The sequence below is a fragment of the Varanus komodoensis genome, unplaced genomic scaffold (assembly GCF_004798865.1).
Source record: "Varanus komodoensis strain SLA01 unplaced genomic scaffold, ASM479886v1 scaffold2, whole genome shotgun sequence".
Lineage (NCBI taxonomy): Eukaryota > Metazoa > Chordata > Lepidosauria > Squamata > Varanidae > Varanus > Varanus komodoensis.
In genome coordinates, this window is record NW_025335568.1 from 59,921,515 (window position 1) to 59,941,290 (window position 19,776).

Genomic DNA, 19,776 nt, shown 5'->3' on the forward strand with positions numbered 1-19,776 from the left:
ACACAGGCGCTCACCATGAGACCCCGGCCCATAATCCCGTCCCTCATACCCCCCCCCCCCCCCGCCCCCCCCTCCCCCTTTTTGCCTCGTGGGGCCCCACCCCGGCCCCCCCCAAGGGCCCCCCCGCCCCAAACCCCCCCCCCCCACCCCCCCCCCCCCGCGGCCGCTACTTACGCTTTATGGCTTCTGAGTCATCCCCGCGGCAACCCGCAAACTTTCCCCAGGCTGATAGCCCTCCGCACGCAAACCAAGACCGAAGGCAAAGCACACACGCGCCTGCCTGGACAGCAGCTCCCCGCCGCCGCCTGCTCGCCCGCACATACAACACAAGCAAGCAAGCAAGCAAGCAAGCCAGCCAGCCAGCCAGCCAGCCAGAAGGGCACTGCCGCCGCCGCGCCGCCGCCGCCGCACTCTGACTGCCTCTCCAGGCATCGGAGAGGGAGCCCTCCCCGTCACCACTGAAAAACATTGGCTGAGGCAACGAGGCCAATCCGGGCGCGCCAGGAGTCGTCTGCTCCGCCCACGGCAGCGCGAGGACACTGTTTACAAACTCAGCCAGAGAGGGAGAAAGGCACACATACACACGCGCGCGCACACCCGAGCGGCCGGCCACAACCCCGCTCCGCGCCGCGGCCCGCCCTCGCCCTCCGCCCGCCCTATCTACGTCCCGACGAGCTTCCTGAATCAGCCGCGGAGGTGGCGAGCGAGAAGCGCCACTGGCTTCACTGCAGCATCCACCCTGAGCCCTGACTGTCCGCCCGCAGACCCATATTCATGGCAGCAAAAACGGGAAACGGTCTGAAGACACGCCCCCTCCCCGAAAGCCTGGCAACACATTTACCGTGGCACCAGCTTTCGTACGCAAGAGTTTCGTCAGATGCAAAGCCGCGGATACAGCGGCGCGGCGCAACATTCCCTGAAGCGGTGTTGGCTACTCACTCGAAAGACTAGACTCCACCTCGCTTTCTTCAGCATCCCTGTAAACCCACACCCTAAGCTATTCATCCTGTAAACACGGAGCATCCACGCCCACTTCTTCCACACTCAAATCACAGATTTTGAAGGGTCTGCATTGCCATATATGGCACAAGCTCCTCCACCCATCAGTGGTTCAGTTTCCTTTTTCTGTCAACACGAATTCCTCACTTTATGACCCCACACCCCATTCCTTCTAATCCAGGCCATTTTACCCAGATTCTCAGGCTTCATGTACCCACCTTCAACTATGCCCCCACCCTCTCCATTCCACCTCATCAGACAGACATAAACACACAAGCTGTCCTCTCTGCGGATCCTTGGTCTACCATTGCTCAGTAATCAGACGTATCTAATTTGTCTCCATTCAGCCTACCAGCATCTAGCAGCAGTCTTCTCATTTTCACAGGCAGGCCCTTCTGCAACCACAACACACTACTTGGTTCACATGTAATTAAACCCTAGGTTTCACAACCCGACAAAAAACCATGGCTCCTTGTCCTGGGTTGTCTGTAATTAACAGCCTATAGTTAAATCATAGTGCAATTTCCTCCTGACATCAACCATGATTCAATGGCAACTCATACTCAATCCACACTCTGGTTTGTTTTACATGCAAACCAGTGGTTCATTGACTGTGAACTATACAGAAGAGAAGTCATGGTGCCTTGGTTGTTATTACCTGTGAATCAGATGATAGTCAAATTATAGCTTCCCGCAGGATTCTCACATAATAACCCATTATTCATCAATCATCCATACTCAACACACATTCTGGATTGATGTTACATGTGAACTAGGCCATAATGAAGCCATACTCCAAGTGTGTGGAAACCACATCACTTTTCTATTTTAGAAAGCAGTAGCACACACCTACCAAACTTCAACAAAATTCCCCACACTTTCAAACTGCCAAGTGTCCATAAACTGTTCCTTTTGTCTCTCAAATCCATCCAGTTTTAAGCTCCACAAAAATGTGCCATATTTCTTCTCTTCTTTCACAACATCATCGCTTATCCTTACCAGATTGGAAGTTCCTTATCAGCATTACTTTAATTTCCATCAAATGTGCACTGTGAGCATGTATTATATTTCTATGCTGTCCAGTAGCTAAAGCACTCTAGGCACAACAGCATACAATAGAATGTGTGTGTACATTTAACAATTTAGAACTACAGTAAAAGATCAAAGTCAAAACCAGCAGCAGTGTAAATGTCTAAAAATACCGTAACAATTTTTAAACAATGAACACCAAAGAGCTTAAATGCCTGGAAGAAACGTCTGCAGCACTTTGAATGCACTCAGAATATACACACCATTGTTCTATTGCCACCACAACTCTGACTCCAGATACAAGGCAGCTCATCGCACCACCAATCAAAACATATCATGGATTATTCAGGAAAAGAGACTGATGGAAGAAGTGGTGGGAAAAACATCAGAAGGTTTAAATGGAAGGAACCTCCCCCCCCTCAATAAAATGGCATGAATTAAGTGTGGGTAAAAGTCTTGTCTAGAAATACCCATAGAATTTGTCTGTCTTATAGAAAGGTAATGCTCTATGGTCTTAGGAGGATAGGCAGAATGTAAAAGATAAAATAGTGCCTCAGTCTTCTGTTTATTAAACTGAAGATGTAGCGGGAAAGTGGTACAAACACTTTTGCGTATCTTATCAGCAGCAGACCTATAAACACTCAATTCTGTTGGCCCATATTTTACTGGCCTACTCCTGGCCAGCTGTCTAGCCAAACACCCCAAACTGCTGACGTTAAGGGATATGAGTAAGACCAGTTCCCTTTCCCTCAACCTATTATCACATGGGCCTTTTTTTAAAAGCCAGGATTTATTAACACAGGTTGCTGAAATAGAAGAGGGAAGTTGGAAATGGTGGCACAAAAACAAAGGAGTTTGAGACAGGCAAGTGGGAGAAATATGGTGTCTTTAACACTAGCTAGAAAATGGGGATGCAAGAGTGAAGGACACAGATGGGTATCAATTTAAGAATCTAGGTGGAGAAGAGGATGCTAACAAGATACTGGCTGTAGAAAAGGAAGCAGGTGCGGGTATCTAAGTTAAGGTTAGGTCCCAAAGGTACTAAATAACCTGAATTATTATTTATTTGGTAGCTGTATGGACTTTCTTCCATCATGGAACTGAAGGTGGCACATACTGGTGCAGTTCATGCCCTGGTGGCATTTCATCTAGGCAGTGATTAAAGCAAGCCCCAACCCTAACCCTGCTTAGCTTTACAGATGTTTGCATCATGTGCTATCAGGCTATACTTGCAAAAGATCTGAAATTTATACACTCCCCTACTGATACACTATCCTAAATCCTGCTCAAGACTCCTGTCATATGAATTAAGTAACCACAATGACAAATCTTCTCCTAACCTTATACACAACTACTAACAATAATGACCCCACTAAAGGTTGCCTCCCATATTTGCGATTAAGTAGAAAGTTCCTTGTCTTTCTTTAGCAGTTTCAGCCCCACCCTTCAACCTCAGCTACTCTGTACATATACCGTAAATCACACTCTTAAAAGCTCTCGTAAATCCTTCCTCCTCCTCCCCCACTTTGTCACACTTCATTCCATTTTAACCATTATACTCATCCTCGTTTATCATTACAGTATCACTTTATATCTAAGTTAGCTGGTGGAATACAAAATTTTGAATAAATAATTGGGAGAGAGGGGCAGGCAGGACAGACCCCAGACAGTTCAATGCCTGAGGCAAATAATCCAAATGGCACTCCCTATCCCTTCTTCTACCATTAAAAATATATGGCTAAGAATCCTATGCACACTTACCTGGGAATTAGACCTGTTGAACATGATGGAATTTACTTTTTGACAGATGCCTATAGGAATGTGTTGCAAATAATACTTTTTAATGATGCCCAAACCCCAAGGCAGCTGCCACACTCTGCCTAGTGAAGGAGGCAGGTTCTTCCAACTACGTCACCTCAATCCTTTGCCCACTACACTCAACAGACCCTTCTAGCCTAAGCCTTTCATCACACAGCACTCTTCCAAACAAACATAGTGAAACTTACTCCTGAGCAAAAGTCCACTGTAAACGTAACAGATCATCTATGTTACTTTTTAAAGGTGCTTCTCACCCATCACGCAGAAAACTCCATAAATGCAACTGCACCCACCATAGACCCTGCCTGCCCCGATCAAGAGCCTCCCGCCTCTCCTTTCCACCCCAACAACGCTGCAGCCACCCCAGAAGGGATAGGCAAAAGGCAGCCCTCCCAGCCACACAAATACCTCACCCACCAGCCCCCTACAATGTAGTTTGAACTCTAACATGTGCGACAACGTCGCCTACCCTCTCTCCCCTTTTATCTTTCTGGTGCCTCTACTGCAGCTCTGCTTCAAGGACTTTGGAAAGGCGGGATTCAAATGCTTTAAATAAACCAACCAACATCAAAATGACACCCTGCCTTTTCTTCTCCACCCAAGGCATTTTACTGCGTGAGTCAGAGCAACAGACGGCACACTCACCACATTCAAGGTCCATAATAATACCTAGGGCTATTCTGGCACCTGAAGCGCGAAATCCCACAAGCGCCTCTCCCAGGCCCCCGTACTTGGAGCAGGTAACAGTAATAAATTAAACAGGCTGCCCTTTCGTGACGCCCGAAGGCGGCCGCCATAGTAGGCCCAACGGCGCGTCCCGCCCCGCGTCTCCCCCCAACCCGCCCCCAACAGTCGACCCCCTCACAAAATCACGGCCGGCCCGCATGCCCCACATCTCACCCGCATTTCGTCCCCTGCCTCCCCGGGAGGCCCCTCCTCCCAGAAGGCCCTCAGGGCAGAGGCTGCCTCTTCTCGCCTCGCTCTGCGCCCCATTCACGACTCTCACCCGCCGTTCCCTCGATTCGACCCAGCGAGGCCACCCCTTTCCCGAGCCAGGCCTCCTCGTGGATGGCCCCGGGGCGGCTTCCCTCCCACCTGCAGCGGCGCGCGGCAGGCGCCTCGCGAGGGCCGGCTTGCGGCTGAAGACGCGGCAGCCGGCGGGCGGGCGGGCGCGCAGCCCGCTCCCGCGATTGGCCTCCCAAGGCCGGTGCTCCGCCGGTTGGGGACGAGGGCAGGAGGGCCTGGAGCCGCCGGGACTCCCCGCCACTTGCCTGCCGCTTGCAGAGGCAGCCCCCGCCTGCCCGCGGCTCTCCGCCTGCGTTTAGGCGGGCTCGCGGCTTCGCGCGCCAGTCACCTGCGGGGCGGAGCCGCGCCGGGGGCGAGGCGGCCGGTGCTGCTCGAAGAAAACGACCCGGGGGGGGGGGGCGAATGATATGCTGGGGGTTGCTCGCTCTGCGTCCACAAATCCTGCCAGGTTGGGGGGGAATCCCGGAGGAGGCGCCTCGCCTCAGCTCCGCAATTTTTTCCCCCACGACCAAGGAGCCTTTTCGTAGGAACGCGCCGCGTTTTTCCTTCGCGTGGTTCGACTCGAGCCCAAAAGCGTCGTCACGTCGTGGCAAAGAGCGCGGGTGCAAACACACTCACACTCACACCGCCCAGGCCGGGCAGGTTAGACTTTCCAAAACGTACAAAACCATCCTGTGAACAAGGTGATTTGAAAAGGTGTCGGTGAGTATCACCCTGCGCATTTGTTTCACGGAGAGAGATTGTACTTCCCGTTCGTATGAAGCCAGTGGATGGTCCTTATTCCGGATTAATGAATTTGGGACGGAAGGTTATGATGCGACGTAAAAAGCCAGGCGCAGTTTTACAAACCGGCTGGAAGACGATAAGCGCCTCCGTTTTTGCTGAAGACTCCGTGCGGTTTTTAAGAGAGCCGAAAGTGGCTTTGTGAGACGTTTCGCTTCCCATGGTGCACAAGCACTTTTCTTTTGTCCTGTCACCAAACGGGGCTTGCAGGTTTTCAGAAGCTTACCAAACTCACTTCCCCAAGGAAAATGTGGGATAAATATGAACATGAGGCATGAGTGTGACGTAGCTGCTAAAGAAGCTAATGCAATCTTGGGCTATGTTAACAAGTGTCCCAGTCCCGGGAAGAAATACCAGCCCCCGCAGGGCATTGAAAAGCTGGTGGGGTCTACCCAGGAGGAGCAATAATGGGGATGAGGGCGTGAGCTTGACCGTCCCCCGCAGTAAGCGCTTCTGTCCGTCTTTAACTGTCAACTGACAGTCTGGAGCAGGGAATATCCTTAGCAGTGGAGGCTCTGGACAGTGTGAATCCCGATTTTCCCATGGAAAACCTCCATTGATAAATGCTTGTTGCAGATACTTGTTCGCTACTAGCTTGGGGCCAAGCTAGTATGTTTGTTCCTGTGCCCCTCCCCCCCCCGCCGTTATGCATAAACCCTGCATCTCTTTACAGTGCCAGAAGAGGGCTATTCTGCTGTATTTTATGGTAATCCAGTTGCATCTGGGGTACTATGTCCACAGGAGTGCTACCAGGATGGTGATGGAGCTGGAAACCAAATCCTATGAAGAACAGTTAAAAGAATTTGGAGTAGGGAAGATTAAGAGAAGACCCAAGAGTGGACTCCACATATCTGATTGGCTGTCACACAGAAGAGGGAGCAGATTTGCTTCTCCAGAGGGCAAGAGTAGAACCAAGGGAGGAAGTAGTAGAATTGTACAATTCTACTATTGTAATCATGCAATAGTCGAACAAACTCCTTTAGGATGCATGGAGCTCTCATTCACTGGAGGTATTTAGGCAGAGATGGAATAGCTAGCTGTTGGGGATGCTGTGCATTGAGCATCTGATCTAATGATTAGACCAGGTGATCATTTAAATTTATTATCCTGTCCTCAGAGCACCCCTGTTCCAATGTGTTATGGAACATAGCGCTTTCATAGAATCAGAATAGTAGAGTTGGAAGGGGCCATGAAGGCCATCAGGTCCAACCCCCTGCTCTTGCAGGACACCAATGTACACCATCCCATGCAGATGGCTGTCCAGTTTCTTTTGGAATGTCTCTAGTGTGGGAGAGCCCACCACCTCTCTAGGCAGCTGGTTCCACTGTTGTATTGCTCTGACAGTGAGGAAACTTTTCCTGATGTCCAGCCTGAATCTGGGTTGTTGCAATTTGACTTGATTATTCCATGTTCTGCACTTTGGTATCAGCAAGAAGATATCTTGACCTTACTCTTTGTGACAGCCTTTGACCCTTTTGATCCACTCAGTGCTCACCTTTTTGCCAGGGGCAGTGCCCACTGCTGTGGCTGCCAGGGGCAAATGGATCCCCTGAAAGAGGAAGGGCCCCATCAGATAATAAAAGCATGCCAAGGCCTTGACTGTTAGGTGGAACTAAGTAAGAGAGTTAAGAACTCAGTGACCCAGAGAGATGGCACTGATTGAATGATGACTCAGGAATGATTTAGCATAACAGCAGAGAGAGAAAACAGAACAGACTAAGCAAAGTTCAGCAACTTTGTTTAAAATATAAATAATATCAGGAGTTGTATATAACTCTTGATAAACTTTTAATTGGTAGCACACAGCTCTTGCAACAGCAGTTTGGTTTCCTTCCTTCTGCCCCCTTCCTCTCCTGGAACCAAGTTTAGTACAGCCCACACATCTTACAAGCCACTGTTGAATTTTTAACAGCAGCCAATCTCATCAGTTTTCCTCTATATAAACCAGACTGCCCTATGATATTTTCATGGTTTTAATAGGTGATTGTTGCAGTATTTGAATATAGCATTCAAGTAACTCTATTTTATTTGGAGCTCATCTTCTCCAATGAGGAGATGATCTTTCAACCTCATCCATATTTATTTGGAAGGAGGCCCCAGCAATTTTAGATCCTAAGAATTTGGAGTGGGGTGGACATGCCATGCAAATGTCTTCGGTATTACAGGAATGGTAGATGAGAGATCCATATACTGTATGCCTGAATGACTCAAGTCTGCAAATTGCTGAGCATAATGAAAAACCAGAATTCCCCTTCAAATCTTCTTCCTCTATGGAATTCCCAAGCACTAAGCAATTGGAAGATGCAGCACCCTATTAGTCAGGTCATGAAAAACTGTTTGCTTTTAAGCTTTTCTAGCACTCATTACAAATATTTCCTGCATTCTGTTTTCTAGGATGCATCTGTATCAGGGTGCAAAAGCTGCAGGCTGCAGGCAACTACCAAAAAAAGAAAGGGAGAAATGTTTGCCACAGAAGTCTTGTTCCTAGAGCACCTTAGAAAGTTGAGTTCAAAGGTTCCTGCTTCCTTCCCAGGAAACTGTAGGAACAAGGCTTCTATGGAAGAGCCATAGAGCTCATTCCCAGAGCATTATTTTCCTCCAGCAGCAGAGAGGAAAGAAGGTTAAAACTGAGTGACAATAAATGAGTGATGGGAGAAATGAGCAGATGGAGACATGAGTGGGGGTAATTTCTGTAGGTGAGAGGAATGTAAATTCCCTTGCTGACAGACAATTGGGAAGAATATTTAAGTTGCTTTTACACCGCTTGTCATCCCAGAGTTTCCAAAACACATGCAATGCAATAATGAAACAGTATCAAACAATACCTTTACAACATTACAAGAAAAGTTGTAAAACAGAGCCATGTCCTGACTAATTACAACGCAGGAAGAGCCTAAGTGATTAAATGTCTTTTCAAGGGTGTCTGAAACTTTACTTTTGAGCTGCAGGTAGAAGAGTTCCACAGTAGGGTTCTAGAGTAGCTAGAAGTCCCACCTAGATATGCTTACCTGATGACACATTGTTGCTTGTGGAATGACCAACAAGGCCCCCTAGGAAAAGTGCATATAGAGGAAAGCAGTCAGCATATTAATATTATTGCTGTACCTCAAAATAATCAAGGTTCTCTGGACAGCTCACAATAACACATAAAATACAAGAAAATATGGTATATGGATAGCAACAACATAAAATTGCAGCACAAAATTTTAAAAGCCAGATTTAAAGCCATTTCTTAAAAGCTACAACAGCTTGCACAAATTAAACCATGTTGCCCATCCCATCTTAAAGAGACAGTTTGACAATATTACAATGTGTGTAAGACAGGCACGATGTGAGCAGTGTTGTGCGAGTGAATCGTATGCAACTGAGCACGTACATGTGCAAGTTCTGCCATATTCCTGATGAGGCCTCCACAGCCGAACAGTTCATGCACACTGGTCTACATGGATTTTTTTTTGTTCACCAAAATATAAGAGTACAATGGAACCTATTATCTGGGATTCCATTGTGGGCTGTTCCTTGCTGGAGACATTCAAAAAGTGTTTGGACTGTCATCTAAATGGGATGGTGTAACTTAGCGTCCTGCAATAGCAGAGGATTGGACCTGATGGCCTTCTGGCCCCTTCCAGCTCTACAATTCTATGTTTCTATAACCCTTTGCATGTTTATTATGTTCAATGGGACCTGTTCCCAGGTAACTATGTATAGGATTGTAACATTAATGTACAGCCTAAATATAGAAAGTAGCACCAGAAAGAAAGTGCTGTTTTGAACAAAGTTTTGCCTACCTTTCCTCAAAAGTTCCACCACCCACAATGAGTAGGTAGTTCCTTCAGAGCAGTGAAAGACTTAACAAAAATGGATCAGCAAAGTGTCAGCATTGTGTGGTTTGTACATTTTGTACAAAAGTACATATTGATGCAAAGTTCTTCTTTATTTGACCAAAAACCCCCAATTAGAGCACTGGCCCAACTCCATGGGCAGATCTTTCTTGCTCCCCACCCCATAAGACTGCCTCTAGAAATTACATTAAATCATGAGGTAGCACTTTTCTCATGGGCCTTCTGTCAATTTTTCGAAAGCTACATAACCTGAGATGCTTTTGAAAGTTAAAAATAATTAAAAGTACTCTTAGCTTATCTCTCACCCAACCAAAAATGCTAAAAAAATCTGGGACAAATACTTTAGTCCTGCAATTATTTTTGTAAATAAAGCAAATATTAGAAAGACATTGTAAGACTCCAGTGACCTCTCATCCAAAGAAAACTAAACTGGAGCAAGGTGATTTCTCATCATATTATTCATGACGTATTCCTGTTCTGTACTTAAGTGATACTTTATTCTATTGGGCTGATTTAATGACTGTGTTTTATTCTTACTTAAAAAGAATAGTGGCTGTGTTAAATGCATATGATGACATATCTTATCCACCTGGTGCCTCCAGATGTTTTGGTCTGGAACTCCTATCAACTCCAGCCAACATGGCCTAATGTGAGTAATACTGGGAGTTGAAGTCCAAGAATCTGAAGGGCTCCAGTTTGGGGAAGGATGAAATAACCATTGACCTGCATAGCACAGTCATGGTAAGGCCAAGATCCTAAATTTACTTACTGGAGAGTAATCCTTATTGAATACAGTGGGACTTACACTGGAGCAATGATACATAGAATTGTGCTGTGCATTATTTAAATCCTCTGGATACTTCATTTCACTGTGACCTGCAGTCCTGATATCTCTTGTCTCTTTATCAATATGCATATACTATTGCTGGCATCTTTCTGCAGATTGGCCATTTTTTCTGAGTAAGTTAGCATTTTGAAAAAGATAGTATGTACATAGAAGGAGGCAAAATGTGCATGTTACATTTTTTTGCACACTGAATTTTTGCAGAGACATTTTGATTATTTGCAAAGTTCAGAAAGCATCAAAAGTATATTTTGTACAGCTGTTCCTTTGATGTGCTGACCATTTTTCTCAGGGCTTGGATTCACTGGTTAATTTCTGTGGGAATGGAACGTGGTCAGCTTCTCCCATACGGGATTCAGCATCTGGCCGAGATGAACCCATATAGATCCAGTTCTTTGTGTTGCCTCTAAAAGCCATGCCATGAGAGAGCGCTTATGTGGCTTAAAAGAGCAATGACTCACCCCTTCCCCTTCTGGTTCCCATGAAGTCAGAAGTCACTTCTGGTGCTAATATTGACAACTGAAAAGAGAAAAGGGCCAGTGAACAAAGCTCACATCCCTGCAAGGGACTCTAGGTACACTGAGAAAATTCACACACAAATGCCTATACTGCATGCAGCTTTGTCTTCCTCGATTCCCAAGAGAGCTGGGCATTTATTACACAGCCCCCAAGGTATCAGCTATACAGCCTCTGCTCCATTTGCAGCTTTAGTTTGGTGCCTCCTGGGACAGCACTGCTTCCTTGTTCAAGTAAACAGACCTATCAGCAATTTTTTCTGGAGGCTGATCCTACAGATAAAAGTTCAGCATTGTCACTGGTGTTGCAACAATAGGAGACAGTGAAGCCAATTAACATAAGACTAAAGAAAGAATAGGCGTGATTGTAAAGCTAATCAAGGGACATTGACAGAAGCATTATTGGTTTCTATAATTTAGGAGTTCTTTTTTCTCATCTATGAGCACAAAGAACTTACAAATTCAAAACTAAAAGCTATGGGGTGCAGGGGGGAAATGACAAAACACACAACATCATAAAAAATACCATATTATAATGACAATTGCAATTGGAGAGGTGATTCAATCGTAAATCATAAATTGCTTCCCATTCCTCTGCTGTTTTCCTGGTGGCAAATTATAGACTGTGACAAAGCCAGTCCAAGGCATAGTTTTGTTGCCTGAGGTGCCCTCCCCCACCCTGTCCCAAAATCAAGTATTTATGGCCATTCAAGTTCTTTTCAGGGCTTGGATCTAAAATCCCAGGAGTACCTCTTGGATTACCTGGCATTAAGAAACTAATAACAACAACATCAGCAACTAACAATTGGATACCCTTTCACGACACTCAAAATGAACCACTTCCTACTGCTTAATGGTTGGGCCTGCCCTGAAATGTAAGCTCAAGTGGAACTGGGACTTTATACAAAACCATCCATGCCAATACCTTTTTATTAATAAGTAAATGGCAGCCAAAAATATTTATTTAATTAAGATCTATACCACCCACTAGCTGAAGCTCTCTGAACAGTTTACAGCAGTTTGTAGGACTGTACCATTAAAGTTTTCCAACAGACAACGATTTGCAAACAAAAACAGCTAAAACAATACATAGCTGCTGAAAAGTGATACCTGAAACAATGTTGAGGACAAGATTCCTTTTTTTTTTAACTTATTTATTTTATCGACCCATGCCTGTTTGGTTGCCATAAAATATTGGGCTGTACCTGAATATGGAAAAGATGGTAGTTGAGTCCATCATAACAGGGATACGGGGCTTAACTGAAGTGACAAAAGCTATTATTATTTATATTTCACCTTTCTCCCATTGTGGAATTTATGTGGCTACACGCAGTTATATTATTGTTAAGTCAACTTATATTCCACTAAAACTAGTCCAAAGACTCTCTAAGCAGATTACCACAATTTTATGTAAAATAGCATCAAATTTTAAAACACATAAAAGGAACATACAATAAAACAGAAAATATGCAGCTGAATATGCAGCTAAAACAGAAAATATGCAGCTTATTGAATATCAATAAGTTAAAATATATTAAGACTAAAAGCAGTATAAATAGCATCTTAATATAAAATCAGTTGTTAAAATGCCTGGAGAAGAGGACTGTTTTTGCCTGGCACTGAAAAGATAGTAAAGATGGTGTCAGGTGAACTACTTTTGGAAGACCATTCCACAAATGGGGTCCAGCCACTGAGAAGGCCCTTCTTCTATTTGCCATCTTCTTTACCTCCTTAAAGGATAGCTTTCTTGGAAGGGCCTCCTCACCTGATCTTAGGGACCAGGTAGGTGTATATGGAAGCAGGCAGTCCTTCAGGTATCCTGGCCAAAGCCATTTAGGGCTCTTCTGTTAACACAGGCACCTTACAATGGGCCAGAGCTCAACTGGTAGCCAATGTAACCGATATAATATAGGGGTGATAAGGGTGCCAGCAGTTGTGCTGCCCTATTCTGTACTAGTTGGAGATTTCAAACCATCTTCAAAGTCAAGCCGAGAAGTTACAGGGCATGCGTGAGTGTGGCTAGGCTCTGCCTGTCCAGGCAGGGCCGCAGTTGGTAAATGCAGTGGAAAGAAGGTGCTCCTGGCCACTGAGTCCGTCTGAGACTCAAGTGATAGTTTTGGGTCCAGGAACACCCCCAAGCTACAAACCCTATCCTTCAGGGGGAGTGGAACCTCATCCAGGACAGGTTGAAGGCCCACCCTCTGAGTGGATGGACCATCCACAAATAGCACCTTCATCTTCTCTGGACTGAGCTTCAATTTATTGACCCTCATCCAGTCCATTATCAAGCTCAGGCAGTGATTCAGGACAGAAACTGCCTCACCTGGGTTAGATGAAAATGAGATGTAGAGCTGGATGGCATACTGGTGACACTTCATTCCCCACCTTTGAATGACTTCTCCCAGTGGTTTCATGTAGATATTGAATAGCATGGGGGACACTAGAGAACCCCGAGGGACCCCATAGCCGTGAGGCAGAGCACCTGTCCCTCAGCACCACCTTCTGGGCACGATTGGCTGGGTAGGAATGGAACCACCACAACATGGTGCCTCCAACTCCTAACCCAGACAACCTGTTCAGAAGGACACCATAGTCAAAAGCTGCTGAGAGGTCCAGGAGAACCAACAGTTCCCAGGTAGTCTCTCCTCCAAGCTCAGGCATCCCCAGGCCTGCTTAGCTTCAACATGGTAGATATCTTCCTTATGAGCCTTCAGATTATACTCTGGGCCTTATTCACAAAAGCCTGCTTTTGCACCACTGCTGCTAAAACATTTAAAATACCATTCTGTTAATCTCATTATAAATTGGTTCTAAGGGATACACAGATTTTTATCCATTTTTGCTGAAATTCAAATAAATGGCTATGGTGATAAAATTAACTGTAAAGAAAGGTTACCATTGTTAAAGAAAACATCAGATGTGGAATTCTTATCACTGGTTAACAACTTGCTTTTCAACACCTCACTGTGGACTACTGTGCAAATGTTGACTGGCGCACAAAAGTTGACGAAAGTTCTGACTTATTATCCCCTTTCTGGTCTCCCACCACCTACTCTAACATAGGTAAACATTCCTATAAAAACACAGATGTTCAACATTTTGGATAATGCTATATTTCTGAAATGTGGTCTAGGTTGGTAATGTTTGCCCAATTAAAAGCACTAAATTATAGATCCACATCAGTGCTAGGAATGTTAACAGTGTAACTCAAAAATACAAGGTAGCACCATGTAATACCTAACCAAAGCAGTTTGGTTTTTGAAAGGAAGTTTTACTAGCTGCTAATTCCAGGTTTCAATACCGTGCATTTGCTGTTCAGAGGGAAAAAGTGTATTAATGAAAATGGACTAGAAAGGGCACTCCTTTGCAATGATTTATGCTTTCGGTTAATGTCTCGTGCTGCGAGTCAGCTATTCTGAAACCAATAGGGTTCTTCATGGAGTGTAAAGTTAAGCTTGCATAAATCTTTTGCAAAATGAAGAATGGCATAGAGGAATGGTGCTAACTAAGAATGCAAATTTCTGTTGGATATTGTGAATACAGACAAAATTGCACTGACTGGATCTAATTTGCTTGGAACTGGATCAAAAAACAGTCAGTCAATGTTTGCTTCACGTAGAGTGGATAACAAAAGCCTGCCCTTGAGGTTGTAAAGACACATGGAGGACAGCTGGCAAGTCTGAATCTAATAGGAAAGGCCATCACTTCCATACCAGATGAAGCTGGTGAAAGTAAAACTTGGCCATCCGCCTGTTCTGATATTTTGGGAGCAGTGATTGATCCAAGGTCACCTCAAGCCTATGAACTATGTGACTGGGGCTAGGGCCTGGACCTCTCTGATGGAGTTGCTATAACCTCAGTTGGCCACAAAGCTAGACCATAATTTTATCTGGACTCATCTTCATCAAACTCCCTTGAAAACCTCTGTTGTGGCTAAGCTCCAGGTAAGCATAGAGAATCCAGAACCTGGACTGCAAAAGAAGCAAAGCCATGCTTGTGTGTTCTCAGAATACTCATGACACTTAAAACATCACCTCTGTGTGATCTCACTCAATGGCCTCATGGAGGCAGTGAACAGGAAAATCAAGATGAAAGGCATTTAGGGTCTAAACATCATGTTTAGCATTTATACAGTGTCTTGGTTTTCAAACTGTGTTTGAGGAACCCAGGAAGATTTTCAGGATCACTGGGCTACTGCAGTGGATTGGGAATGGGGCTTCTGCTGAAGACTGCCTGAAAACTAGTGAGTTCAAAATACAGCTGCTAATGTACTAACTGGAACCATTCAGAGGAAACACATCTTCTCAGTACTTAAAGAAGTTCTCTGGCTTTTAGCACTTTTCTATTTATTATTTATTATTTTTGAGGGACTGCAGGTGGCGCAGTGGTTTAAACTGCTGTGCTGCTGGACTGGTTGATTGAAAGGTCACCGGTTCGAATCTGCACAACGGGGTGAGTTCCCATTGCTCCATCCCAGCTCCTGCCAACCTTGCAGTTCGAAAGCATGAAAATGCAAGTAGATAAAAAGGTACCACTTTGGTGGGCAGGTAACAGCGTTCTGTGCACTTTGGTGTTTATAGTCATGTCGACCACATGACCACGGAGACTGTGGATAAACGCTGGCTCCCTCGGCTAGGAAACGGAGATGAGCACTGCCCCCTAGAGTCAGGCATGACTGGACTTCACGGCAAGGGGAAACCTTTACCTTTATTTATTATTTATTTTTTTAAAACTTCTCTATACCGTCCCCTCACAAACATCTCGGGACAGTTTACAACAATATTGATAAAATAGAATAAAAATAAAAGTAAGAGTAAAAAATATCGTAGCATCCAGTATTCAGTGTAAAACTACAAATTAAAACAATTTAATGATTAACATATTGGGAGAATAAAAAAGCACAGTTGGGGAGCCAATACTTACCCTGAAAGCCCTTGGAATCTGCTTCTGTATCAGCTTGCCTATACATTTAGACCTGCTTTAGAGTCCCTTCTAACCACTGGATATTGTGGTACCCCCACTTGCGAAATTTCCTTGCCATGGGCAGTTGCCCAGCACCTCCACTTCTGTCTTTTAAATTTCTGGTGAAGACCTTTAGATACCAGCTGAAGACAATTTAAGGTGCTGGTTTTGACCTATGAAGCTGTATGGCTTAGGAATGCAGTATGTGATAGAACAATTTTCCTGGTATGAACTGACTCATGCACCATAATTGGCATCTGAGACCCTTCTTAGCATGCCTCTGCCAAGAAAGGTTTTGAAGAAACAACCCACAGTTAGCCTGACAGATGACTGGGCTCACCGTGGGTTGCCTCTCCTTCCTTCCCCTTCGGTCCTGCTATAACTATCCCAGGGAACACCATGGCAGGACTTACTTGTCTATTCTTTCTCTACCATCCCATAACCATGAGCCTTTTTGTTCTTGCCCCCGCTTTTTGCCTTTTACCCCCTTTTACCCCTTTTCCAGATACAGGTTTTAATGATAACTAAGTTGACAGCTAGTAAAAACACTTTCACTAGCTCACCCCTGCAATTTTTTTCAAAAGTTCCTTTTCCCTTTTCTTTTTGGACAGGGTTAGGGTTAGGGTTAGAACCTTGGGAGAGGGTGGAAAAGTCCAAGGAATCCAACAAGAGTCAGGTCAAAAAAAGCAAAGCAAAACAAAACCCCTTGATCTCACTGCAACAGGAGCGTTCTACTTGGCACCCCTTTCATACACAAAGGTCACTTCCAGCTTTGGTTTCTCTTGAAAGTTCACTTTTCACAGCTGTCAAGGGAAAGCAAGGTGAAAAATAAAGCTCTTGGAGATCTCTCTAGGTCAATGGTCAATGTCCATAGTGGTGCTAACAGAGGATGCTGACCACAACATTGCCTAGCTACTATTTCAAACATGCAAAACTAGACTCTTGTTCAAGTTTGACTTTAAAAAATGAGTTAAAAAATGTCCTTGCCCTTAGAAAAATATCTAAAATCAGCTGACAGTTCATCTAATGTGCACTTTGAAGGGGCTGTCGCTAGTTGTGAAATTAGTGAGCATGACAAGAAATCTTAAAAGAGTAAAAGGCAAACAAGGCAAGAAGAAAAGGGCACCAAATTGCAACAAGGTGCATGAAGCCGTCGTGGCTGCGCATCACTGGGGTGGCTGATACCAGTTGTGCTCTGGTCTAGCTTGACCAAAGTGGCAAGGGCGTTCGCTACTCTTGCCAAATGGCTCAGTAACCGATTCTGGCAACCTGTGATGGGGTCAGTTACTGAAGCTCAGATGACATGACAATGCATGTTGCAACCAGTCACCCCACCAACAACCCAAGGATTGTTGGGACAGCTTTTTGCCCGTGAACAAGCCACTCTGCTGGAATAAGTCCAGGTTTCCGTGACATGACAGCCTACCATGTTGCCAACCCTAACCCAGTGAATCTGTCTTTAATGTTGGGCACAACGCCCTGGCACGGGCCTCTGTCAAGTGTATATGGCTGGGTGAAATTTGACCTGGTAATCGTCTCAGGAAACATAGTGGATTTGTTGTAACTGTAAGCACTGAAATGATAGCTTCTCAGCTCAAAGCTCACATTCTTCTAAGAGCCATGTGCTCTTGATCTCTCAAGGAAATCATAGCTGAGGTCCTGAAGATCTGATGAACAGCCATCCTGCAAAAGTGATTGGGCTGCCCTGTCAGGAAAGCGGAACCATGCCGGGCTGTTTGTCCACCTGTACCTCATAATCTGTGGCATCACTGTGGAACTGTTTGCGCAGCATCTTAATGATTAATAGATACATTATGGCATGTGCTTTTGTGGGCTACATCTCACACCAACAGATGCCCGAGCTGTTAGCCTCCCTTGGTATGTGTACTTCTCATGCACAGGGAGTATAGAAGAAAAGAATGTAAACAATGGGGCCAAAAGGCCATGAAATGTAAAGAGATATGTCTGTGGCATTTCTGTGCAAAGCCTGTATGTATGAAAGATAAGCACCGTGTTTATTCACAACAATAGTAATGATTGCAATCTTCCTAGTTTGACTGTGCTACTTTTACATCTGGAAGGGCAGAGAAACCTCAGGTTTTGATTTGAGTATTATACAAATAGTATCAAATTAGCCACAATGTGTCTTAGTTTAGCAATATTACACGTTGATTTTGTTTTCCTTGTGGCAGAATTACTATTTCCAGGTGACCAGCAGAATATCTTGGGAGATTTGAACTGTCCTCTCAATCATTCTTGAATGTTGTCATTTTAATTGTGTCTGTTTATTATTTTGTGTACAAACAGGCTTGTTTATCCTGTGTAGACAGCAGAAGGCTATCCTTGATCACATATACTGCACTACAGAATGAGCTTGTAAATAAACCTCTGCTGATTAAGTAGGTCCTCTTAGGTCCCCTAATAACTGCAAGTAGGACCAAGTATCAACAGGTTACTATTTTCCTTTCCAAATCTTTTTCCAAGGATTAAAACAAGAAAGAGTCTTTAGCATGTTATCTAGCCAAGACAAGTGCTAAGCCCAGAATGAAGCCTAAATGATGGCCGTGTATGCCTGAAAATATAAAGCAGGGGTAATCTTTTAGACTGCAATCAGGGATTATACAGCCTGTGCACCAAAATACATGGAGGACCCCACATCACCTATCCCTGCAATAAAACCATCACTTGCTCAGTAAAATATCTTTTTGTTGCTCCAGCAGCCTATTCCCAACAGTGTCCAGCAACTGATCATCATCACATCCATGCATTAAAACTGGCATTGTAGGAATTACTTTCTTTTGCTTGCCCTTTGTGTACCAGAAATCTTGTTTGTTTGGTGATCCCAAGGTCTGATATTAAAAGAGAGAGGGAGAAAAACTTGCCTTGGTTGACTTTCTCTATACTAGGGGAGTTTCCATGACTCAGGAAAGTATGCTGTGGAGAAAGCCACACCACATGGTACACAAGCCACCAGCATCAAAGTTCAACACATCTCTCCTCCTGGCCCATAAGGAGACCTCACAAGCCCAAGCAAGGGATGACCCAAACATCTTTGCCTTATGCCTTGGCCTCCAGGTAAGACAGCTTCTGGTACAGGGTAGGAGCTGTGATCAGCTAGGCTGACTCAGGAGCTAATGTTTGCCCTAGGCAAAGGCTACCAGCCAAAAGGGCTGCGGGCAGCCATGGTGCAGGGCTGATGGGAAACTTCGGATGGCTGCCCCCAAGTGCTGTTCTGGCCAAGCAGCTCTGTAGCTCTTTGGGATGAGATGGCAGCCCCAAGGGTGCCTGCCATACCCCGCAATAAGACCCAGGCTGTCTTGCTGGCTTGTAAACCATGCTGAGTAAGGCACCCATAAACCAGGTGAAATGGTCATGTTGTGTGAACCTGGTTTTTCTGTGTGGATATGTGTGAAAGCTGGGTCTTTGCTTGCCTACCTGCTTTGATTTGATGTGTGCTTTACCTGAGGCTGTGTATATGTTGTGTTTCCATGAGTGCCATCAAAATGACTATCTTGTTCTGTTTTGTGGGGACAAATCTGCCATTTATTAAAGATGTTTATAGACCATTCTGTCAGCGCATTACTTTCAGAATGGTTTACAAATGGTGACCAACTGTAAAACACATTTTATCCCTAAAATCCATACAAAAATACAAAAAAATATCAAAAATAGCAGCCATACCAAAGAATAAAATAACCAGAGCAGTCAATCTTGAATTAAAAACCAGTATAAAATCCGACCTCTAATCAACTGTTAAAATAACAGGAGAATAAAATGTTGATACCAGACACATCTCCCTATGGAGTTGGGTTCCATAAATGGGGACTCACTATCAAAAAGACCCTTCCCCTGAACTGTGGGTTTAGAATAATCTTGTATTTATTTATTTCTATACCACCCAATAGCCAAAGCTCTCTGGGTGGTTTAGGACATTTAAAATAACAATAAAGGGTGCATC

The 19,776-nt window shown here is 44.7% G+C and overlaps 1 protein-coding gene across 9 annotated transcripts in view; it reads right to left on the reverse strand.

Moving 5' to 3' along the window:
• BCL2L11 (BCL2 like 11) overlaps positions 1-393 on the reverse strand; it is a 37,853-nt gene extending 37,460 nt beyond the window's left edge. For 3 of the 9 annotated variants that reach the window (XR_006414631.1, XR_006414630.1, XM_044429485.1), the window contains exon 1: positions 175-378. The gene's annotated coding sequence lies outside the window, so the exon portion shown is untranslated. Of the gene's footprint in view, positions 1-174 lie in introns of all 9 variants that reach the window. The other 6 variants (XM_044429492.1, XM_044429491.1, XM_044429490.1 and 3 more) reach the window with 4 other exon arrangements.
• Positions 394-19,776: the final 19,383 nt, after the last annotated feature.